Source organism: Notechis scutatus, chromosome 4 (genome assembly GCF_049901735.1).
Source record: "Notechis scutatus isolate UNSWTSFEM ecotype Mainland chromosome 4, rNotScu1.2, whole genome shotgun sequence".
In the NCBI taxonomy this organism is placed as follows: Eukaryota; Metazoa; Chordata; class Lepidosauria; order Squamata; family Elapidae; genus Notechis; species Notechis scutatus.
Window position 1 is genome coordinate 122,758,241 of NC_142012.1, and position 9,976 is coordinate 122,768,216.

General features: G+C 36.5%; 1 protein-coding gene across 26 annotated transcripts in view; it reads left to right on the forward strand.

The window, feature by feature from the left end:
• Positions 1 to 6,483, forward strand: part of BTRC (beta-transducin repeat containing E3 ubiquitin protein ligase) — a 184,952-nt gene extending 178,469 nt beyond the window's left edge. For all 26 annotated transcript variants that reach the window (XM_087964647.1, XM_087964648.1, XM_026670058.2 and 23 more), the window contains one exon: positions 2,140 to 6,483. The gene's annotated coding sequence lies outside the window, so the exon portion shown is untranslated. The remainder of the gene's footprint in view (positions 1 to 2,139) is intronic.
• Positions 6,484 to 9,976: the final 3,493 nt, after the last annotated feature.

The following is a 9,976-nucleotide window of genomic DNA, read 5'->3' on the forward strand; positions in this document are numbered from 1 at the left end:
CCAGTTGTAGGTTCAAATTTAGAATCAAAATGTTTCTCATCACAGCTCATCTTCTGGGCAGGATATTTTAACAGATTCATTGAGTCAGTCATCTGCTATCTCATGACTAGCATCTGCACCCAACTGTTACTGTCGTCTTGCTTCACTGTGGGAACAGGCAAACATAGAAATGTTTGCAGCCCAGAACAGTCAGAATACTGAGAATTCCATGAGGGCCAGCATCAGTTCTAGTTCATCACTTTCAATTCTGTTGGTCAGATGCTTTTGTTTTATCCCCTTCTACTGTTTTCTTTCCTTTGTCTTGATGAAGATGCTTTATGGCTTGTGCCCTTATATCATTCCCTCATCCTTGGTTTGCTTTTTTCCTCCTTGGGACCTAAGCAGAATTCCATTGTCGCCGTGTGCACCATACCCTGATTCACACACGGAAAGTTAACATCTGAACCCTCAGTGTCCACTTGGGAGCATCACAGAGGCTGAGCTCTCAAACACCACTAGATTATGAAAGCAGCATAGAAACCATAGAAATTCAAAAACCTATAATGTTAATGATTCTTACATTTTGTAACTATAAAGGCATTAATTGTTTCCTTGAATATATTCTAGATTTCTTCCTATCTCCTCCCACTCTTCTCCCAGAGTTAACCTTGTAGCCACTTCTACAAGGAGGTGTCATTTTCCACATACTCCACTATTAGATGTTTCTTTAAAGGTTGTAAAGGTTGTTTCACCCCGTCCAGTTTTATTCTAGTATGGAACTTTATGATGATGGGTATGATGGAAAGGCCTTCAAGCCAGTGGCTTCATGCCTTTTATATTTATTGTTGAGGCAGGATTTCTAATTGGCATCACATTCACATGCAAAATCATTAAACTTTGTCTTGTGGGCTGTGGTGAGCTGCTTCTGATACGTTGTTGCATTTTACCACTAGGTGTTTCCTTCTCAAAGCTTTTTTGAGATGTCAGTTTGGCACTTCCCTCCCTCCCCCGAAATGAGCAATTAGTTGGAATGGAACTACGGTAAATCATTTGGATATGCTATAGGCTTTATTTTCCCTTTTGTCTAACACCATACACATCAAATTTGTGTCAGAGTTTCTTGGTATCAACAAAGCTTTCTCAAATTAGAAGAATTGCAGCCATTAGTCTCTTTTGTTAGTTCTTTGATAAGATATCTTTTGTCACTTTCACAAGACCAGCAGCTTTAACCATACACACCTTAGAGTGGTCTCCCCCTGGGCAAACACATGAGAATGGTTTGCTTTGAACCAGGATGCTTATCCAACCTGTCTCCAGTGTGCTCACGATCAAGTGTGCCTTTTTAGGTAAAAAGCTTGTTACTTATCTGTCTTGTGTGAATCACAGAGATTGTGATGAAGAATAACTTATACACTCTTACGACTTTCAAATGTTCGGAGATGGAAGAATGGAGCCTAATAATCAGTTATCCAAAGCAGTCACTTATGGCCTCTATTAAAACTATGTATATGTATACAGCCTTTATTTGAAGTGGATCTGCAGGCCTCAGCCTGTCATTCTGACTGCAACAGAGAGGTTGAATAAATGCAGCACAAGATGATGGTGTCTTTTCTAATTCTTTTCTTAATTATTGACACATTAATTTATGTTGTGGGTTTATCAGTCTTTTTCGCCTCAGAAATCTATTCTGCTCAAAAATCACTAACAATTAGAACCCAAAAGTGTTGTATTCCATGTACATTGTGCAGTATTCCATGTACATTGTGCAGTATTCCATACTCCACAATTGTATCTCATTCACAGAGCTGTATCTACATTCATTTCGTGCAAGTTCAACTGTACGCATGATTTTTATTTTAGGTTATGTAAAGGTTTCAGGCATTACATATATTGCTTAATGCCTATATTTTAGGCATTACCTATAATGCAGAAAGACAGAACTACTCAGAACCCCCCAAAATGTATTTTTTCAATTCTGTAGAGCTGTTCATCCATTACATGTATCATGATTAATATGACAAATGTACAAAAGAAATATAAATGTTCATTCAAATAAAATTAATGATATAGTCCTCTCTAATTTGTAAAGCATGTAAATTAAGTTCTAGTTACAAAGTTATAAGTGACAAATAATTATTTCCTTGTCTTTCTTTTCCTCAGACTGAGCTGCAATACTTAAATGATCTGCCAATGCCAGGACAAAAGATGTATCCTCAAAACAGATATTGCTGAAGAGACAGAGGCTCTCGGATGCTTTTGGAACCAAGTTCTCATGCAGTTGATCTCCAGCAAGTTCTCCTCAGCACAGCTGACTGCTTGGGTGCTGCTATATCAAAGTTTTGTTTTATCTTTCCTGAATGACTGACGTGCACACTTTCCCTCTTCACAATGAATCCCCTCAACAATTCTTATCCCCCGTGCTGACTTCCTATAAATATATTTAACATGTCAGAATTTCTTGCTTTGCTCTTAAGCAGAAAAATCATTACCATCATTCATTCAACTGGGAGATCCCTTTTGATGAGCAAGTAAGAGAGGAACAGCGGGCTGATACCTCTAACTTTTGAGACTTATACAAATGGCCCCTCTCTTTCACTGTAAGATGGCCTTGGACTGTAAAGAATTGCCAGGTTAATGCCAAATGAAGGCCCAGGTGGCCGGAAACTAGTTAAGTGGTCATAATGGGAGTTTAAAACGATTTCAATTAAGACCTTTGCATTTATTTATCTGTATGAAATGTTAGTCTGGGAGATGCTAGTAAATGAAAATGTAAGCTTTATTTTTTAAGTCTAATATTGCATAAGTGGAGAGGTTTATTGATCATCAGTTTCCTTGTTTTGATGGATACCATATTTAAGGAAGGTATATTACAAAAAGTTACAGAAACTACAGGGTTGTCTACCCACTTATAGCTTCCTACATTTTTCCTACACCTTTATTAAATAAATCCTTGCAAAAAAAAATATCTTATTCTTCCTACAAACCTAGTTGAATCATTTGTGGATGAACCAGCACTTTTTTATTCTCCCACCTAATTGGAAAGGAACTAATAAAATAATTGATGTCATGACTCCACATTTCAGCCTTTAAGCTGGAAGCCCAGTTTATGTAAGAAGAGGAAATAGTGGGAAAACCTGTTTTGTGCAGATTTAGAGATAAAAATAAACTGGTTCTGTATTTCTAAGTAATCCCATGATAAGGCCATTAGGCAATCATCATCACCAACTGGGGATATTGGATGATACAAGCTTAATTCAGTTGGCAAAGGTTTGTTTTTAAGTGTGAAATTCCAGAAAACAAAATGTTTATGTTGCTAGAGTAGTCCTTGCAATTAGTACAATTCCTAGTAGCAATCTCAGTGGATCATACACTGATGGGAACATAGAATATTTGGGTGGCTGGTTCTGTCTCTATGTTTGTTCATCCCATATATGATCTATTATCCAGACCCCTATCAGCAAGGAAATATAGCCTGAGACATTGGTTTCCTTGGGAAAAATAATGCTAATCCAATATGCAAGTGTACCTAGAACATTTTTGTTTTATTTCAGATTTTTTTGCTACTACATATTACTTCCTATAGCAAGAGGAGAAGAAAGAATTGAGTTATGGTTAGAAACTTACTATTACCCTTTAATCTCCTAAATACAAGGCCTACAGCTTTTGCCATGTGTGCGACATGCAGAACAGAATATCAGGAGATTGTTCTCATCTTTAGAACAGCATTTCTCAACCTCCACAACTTTAAAATTTGTGGACCTGCTGGGGAATTCCGGGAGTTGAAGTCCACCTATAAAGTTGCTGTGGTTGGGAGGCACTGATTCAAAACGATCTCTCCTGAATGCTGTCCGTGTTCGTTTTCATGTGTGATTATTTTCCCCTGCTCCCTGGTGGAGTTTTAAATAGGGTGAGAGGTGGCTAGTGCAACTTTGCTTGTATATTCAGTCCTGCTCCTACCTGCCATTTCCCCCAAACATTTCAGTGCTGTTTGTTTCTGAACAAACCAAATACTGGCCAGATAATCTTGATGTATAAAATATGTTTTCATAGAGAAAGTGTCCATTTCGAGGAAAAGGCTGAAACTGAGCTATTTGGGTAGAGTAATGCTAAATCATTCATTGCCGTGAAAGTGGCCACAAAAGGAAGGATTTCCTTTCAACTTCACCCTGCATGTACTTGAAAGAAACTTCCTGTTCAATCTACAGCTCTTTACTAAGGCTTTGTTGTTCATTGGCTCTAAATATTCCACCTTGTTTTTTTTCTTTTTCTCTTCAAAACATTAAATAAATTGATTGAATGTGGAATTCTCACATATATAAAGTGAATTTTGTTTTGGAATGAATACTACCTTGGAATTGTGAATTGTATATTCACAGTGGAAGCAAACTAGAGCACAACTAAATTTTAGCCATAAGAAAAATTCTTACTATAAAAATTAGCGTTTCTAATACTTGCAGTTGTTTATTTAAAACAAAACTGTTCAATTAAGGACACAGCTGAATAAAGGAATCCCTTGTAATAATGTTGAGCCATTTTCACTGTTCCGTCATCAGGGAAGCTGAGCATTTTGAAAATTATATTAAGAATTTATGTATGTTTATTACATTAGAATAGGATAAGCACCCCACTATGCAGTAAACAAAATCTATTTTGATTAAATAAGAGACTAAGGAAAAAACATCTTGTGTATTCCTCTTTTCTGGTCCCACAGATAAGAATCTTTTGGGGCCTGTTTGTGTAGTGGGATTTCACACTTCCCAAAATTAAATTTTTGGGGATTTTACTCTTTCTTGAGTAAAATTCTAATGCATCTAGTAACAGCATCAACAAGAGAAATAATGGTCTGTGTGTAATTTCTTGCTGCTCTCTTGGTGTGGGAAAATCTTTAAAAACTATTTAATTTTTTTGAAAATGTTTTTTTAACATTAAAAGCTATACATAATTGTTTTTTTCTTTCCCTTCCTAAATAATCAAATTATTATTTTCCTGAAATAGAAAATCTTCCAAAGAGTTATTCTTGACACTATATCGAGGTAACCCTCAACCTTCATTTTTCTGACATGGACCTTATATATCTAGCTGAAAGTGAACCAACCATAGTAATGAAAGCACAATTGTCCCCTTCATGCTGACTCAAACTGGGTTCAAATGTCTAGAATGTGCATTCAGGAAGCAGCATCTCTGATAAAATAATTTTTGCTTCCTCCTGATTTATATCATGCCTACTGGAATAAAGCTTAGATGCAACTCATCCTTTATAGAGCACCATAGGGAAATTTTCTGTTGGTGTTCCTGTCTGCTTTCAAAGCCGTAGCCTTTTAAGACTTCGTAGCAGTTTTGTTTTTCAGTGAAGTCACATATCAAAGAGATTGCCTAGTTTTACAAAATGTAATTGGACTGTAACTCTTCTGTTTTTAGTGACAGTGCTCATTCAAGTAACTACAATTATTTAGTGGCCTTTCAGTGGTACCAGATAGCTCAGAAATGGGACCTTTGATAAACCTTATAATTGTCCGTGCTATGTAATATTTTATGATGCTTTTTCTGGAACGCCCGCGAATTGTCTGGTACAGTCACATTTCTAGGTGCAGAAATATCTACATAGAATATTAGAGAGCTTTTCTTGAAAAGGTACATGTGATTCATAGGTTGACTTATATGGATAAAAAGCACAACATTTAATGCTCACAGTAAAAAAAAAAATCAAATCACTAATGAATCCAAACTTAATCTTTATTTGCATATATATTCAGGATTTAGGATAACATTAAATGTTGAGACATAGTGAAACTATTATGACTGTGAGGAGCTGCATCAGAAAAATAAAACTGAAGAATCATGAAGGTGGATTGTAGAAACTAAAGCTCTTTGATCAAAGCATTTTGCATGCTTTTAATTATACATTCATTACAATGAGGTCTACAAACTTCTCATTTGTCTAAATAGGAAACAGGTAATGTATGCTCCTCAATTTTTAAAAGTGTAGCCCTGACAATCCTTTATCTATTGGTTTGGCTAATTTAACTAAGGGAAAAGGAAATTGCTGTTAATCCACAAAACAGAATATAATAGGAAACTTTTTTTTTAGTATCGTCACTCTAAAACTGTAATTGTCAATTGTATTTTATTTTTCATAGCACAAAGGAATAGAATGGTACTTCCAAATCTGGTAAAACAGGATCATGGCAATGTCTGTAATAACTTGTTCCCATTTGAAAATAAACGTCTTGAAGACCAATATATGTTTATTGCAACTGCAGGAAATGCAAAAAAAAAATCCATACACAGGTGATTAACAAGCAAAGATATGGTCTTATTTGTAACACTGCTCTTTGTTCTTTAGTTTCTAGAACTGGTGAGTGCTTTGGAATTTTTGTGATTATGTTTTGGTGATGTGTAGTTTGTGTACTGATGTTCACTTGAGCTAGAGTCATGATAACAAATGTTTTTTTTTTTAAATTAGCTCATCAGAAAAAGAATATAAAGACAAGATTAAGCTGTGAACCTTCTAAGTGTTTTTATTTCTGGAATTTTAAATGAAAGGTCTGTTTCCCAAATGCTGACCTGCAACAGCATCCCCCTTGAATAGGTTGTTTATTCATATTATGGTAACCTATTACACTGTCCGGAAAAAGTAGAGATGGCGTGTTCTTCAAAACAGAAAATATTTGACTAAATGGATCCTACAGGATATTTCACTGAAATATCATATCATTAGTTTGGAAGATATCCTAAAAGCAGCTATTTAAATAATGATATTGATACAAACATATAAGATCCAAAATTATTTATATTATACTTTCTAACCATCTTCACTGAGTCAAATCCGCTTCAGAATTTCAAGTTTGGCCTGACTGCTCTTTTTACATATCTTCTGTTTACGTACATACATACATACATACATACATACATACATACATACATACATACATTTGTTTTCTTAAGTTTTTGCGGGTATCTATATGCATGGTATTCAGCTTTATTTGGGTATTTTCCCATGTCATTATAGTTGTGCTTTTAAAGTTGTAGTGACGTTTCGTCAGAATCTCATTTGCCATCATCAGGCTTGTGTATTGTGTTCGTCTGGACGAACATACATACTACATGCATTCAGATTAATTTTCAGGAATGATTTTTCCCAATAATAGAGCTCTCATAGTTTTAAGCACTCAGATTCACTATTATGGGGAGCATCTACTTCTAAAATAAGGGGAAGGAACAGTTAATTCAATTATTCTAGTCCAAAGTTACAGGTTTTATTTTTAACATTCAGCCACGTAAGTTAAGGAGGGTCATTACGTAACATACTCACGTTATACAGCACAAGTCAATTGTTAAGAGGTTTAGAGTTAATCCTATAGTGCCTATTGCAAGATATTTACAGACATTAATGAGGAGAGAAAATAAAAATGGGTAATAGGAGCTCATTAGTACAACAATTCGTTAGACATGGGTCTGTGGATTTCTGTACACATGCATGCATGATTTGTGCTTAAATAGTTGGTGCACTTTGTTCTGTGGAGACCCAGCCACACCTACTTGTCCGTGCCCACTTGGCCGCACTGAGTGAGTATTGCTGAGTCAACAGCGTCGAGTTAGTTGCACCCACTCCCCGTATCCAGCCATCCATGTTGACCTATCTGCATCCACTTGGTTGAGCCAACCTGGCTGCTGTGAGTTGTCCTTAAACCCTTTTGAATAAATTGCCAGCCACCAGGAATTGAGATTGATTCAAAGTCGCACAAAAAAAAGGAAGTAAGATCATCCTTCTGAATCACATATATTTCTAGGTCCTTGTCAGTCTCCCTTCCTTCTATTTTATATAGCACACCTCATTTATTTCATTTTTCTTTAGAATTTTCCTGAGTGTCTGATGACTCAGAGCAGCCAGCCCACTATGAATGGGTGGGCACAACTGGGTGGACACGACTGGGCGGGTGTGGCCAGGTGGGCGTGAGGAAGTGGGTGCAACCGGCTCTAACTGCCCACAGATAGGAGTTCGATCCTGACAGGCTGAAGGTTGATTCAGCCATCCATTCTTCTAAGGTCAGTAAAATAAGAATCCAGATTGTTGGGGGCAATATGCTGACTCTATAAATGGCTCAGACAGTACTGTAAAATAGTATGGAACAGTATATAAGTCTTAACTGCTATTACTAGTGCTATTTAAGGGTCCTGGAGATAAAGCTTTATAGTAGCAGAGTTTCGGTATATAAAATTGTTCTTGCCATATTTATGCTCAGAAATAAAACTTGAAAACTGAAAGTTTACAAGTTAGTTCACTAAGAAAACTTGATGCAGAGTCGGGGTTGATTAGAAAGATGAAGATTAGAAATAGAATTAATAACGTTCAAAATACAAGGAAATCTATCTTTCATATGATTGATCACTCATCACTCTCATACTATTTCACACCTATGCAGATTATCAGACAGGAATCTCTTCAAACTGGTATCCACATACTGAAGGCAATCTTCTCTTTTTCACGTTCCGAGATCAGAAAAGAATACATGTGAAGGACTGGGGCCAATGGACTCATTTTATTAGTGCAATATTATTCTTACTACAAGCTACAGTAGCTGAGTTCACATTAAGCCATAAAGAAGAAAATCAAATTTTGGCAATGCCAAAACCAGATAAAGGTGTTTCTTCCCTCTCCCAACCTTTGCAATTTTTAAATTTATAATGGCCTTGCTCAAGCTGAAGTTCTCCAACTCAAATCAGATGTATGCCAAGCTAAGGATAGGAGGAAGTCCAGCACAACTGGAGATTACCACTCAAAGTTAGTGAAAGCTATTTTATAAAGTCCATTCCTCAACATTAATGTTGAAGTACTGGAAGTTGGAAGTTTAGATACCACCTGTGAAATTGTGCATCCCAATAAATCCCTAAGGAACAGGTGACCAACCTTGATATGGTGCAAAGTTAAACAGAGCCAGGAGTGCGTAAATGTTTGCATGCAATTGTAATTACTCTGGGACTGAAGAGAAGAAGGACAGATTGTCATTTGATATATTGGACAGCTATAATAACTGGAGGTGTTGCCAGTTGCCAGCAAGTAATATATTACCTTTGCAGAATTGCCACTTTCTGCAAAAGCTCCCTCCACTCCCTATAAACTACAGTACGAAGAGATTCTTTTATGAGCACAATGAAGAATCTCTGCGTTGGGAAAGGAAGAAATGGCATTCTTTCAATGCTGAAATGTCAAGTCTTCCTGCTACGTGAAATTAAGTGACCGGACCAACCAAAACTTTCCATATAAAGAAACTTCTGCCTAGAACTTCAAAATGAATGGTGTGTTCTAAATATGCCATTATTTTTTTCTTTTATCAACTCAAGTCTTTCTTAACTATGCAAAGCTGTTTACTTTTATATTTTGTCGGTTCTTCTAAAATGGAAATGTTAATTCTGGAATCATTGATTACAGTCACATGATTCCTAAATTAGTTTCTGCTTGAATATTTTCAAATAGCATTAAGAAACTAAATAAATTTATTCTATATAAAAGCAGCAATTTTTTTTGAAACTAGCCATTCATATTGCTGCTTAAACCCAGAATGACACACCCTGCAGGAAATACTCTTTAAAATGCCAGAAAATTGGGAGGACAAGAGTTTTGTTGTATAATGTGCCAGTGCAAACAACAACGTTCATATGGACGAGAAGCCTTTGGGCCATGTGGTTAGCAAATGCTTCGAGTATGATTGTCAAAGACATTCTGTGTTTGTTAAATGTTTAGGGCTCATGTACACACCTTCCTTGCCTCAATACCGAGATGCATAGATGTCTACCTCACAGCAGAGCTTCTTAGTACCAGCAAAGATTATCTTGCAAACGTTAGTGTTTCCATTGGGAAATGGAGCAAATCTATGTAAACTTTCTATGAATATGGAGGAGACACCTGAGGCCACCTCTGTAGACCCCTTTCCATCCAGTCATGGGGTTTCAGGACTCCTCCCCCCTCTAAAAGCAGCCACCATGGCCCTGCTGCATT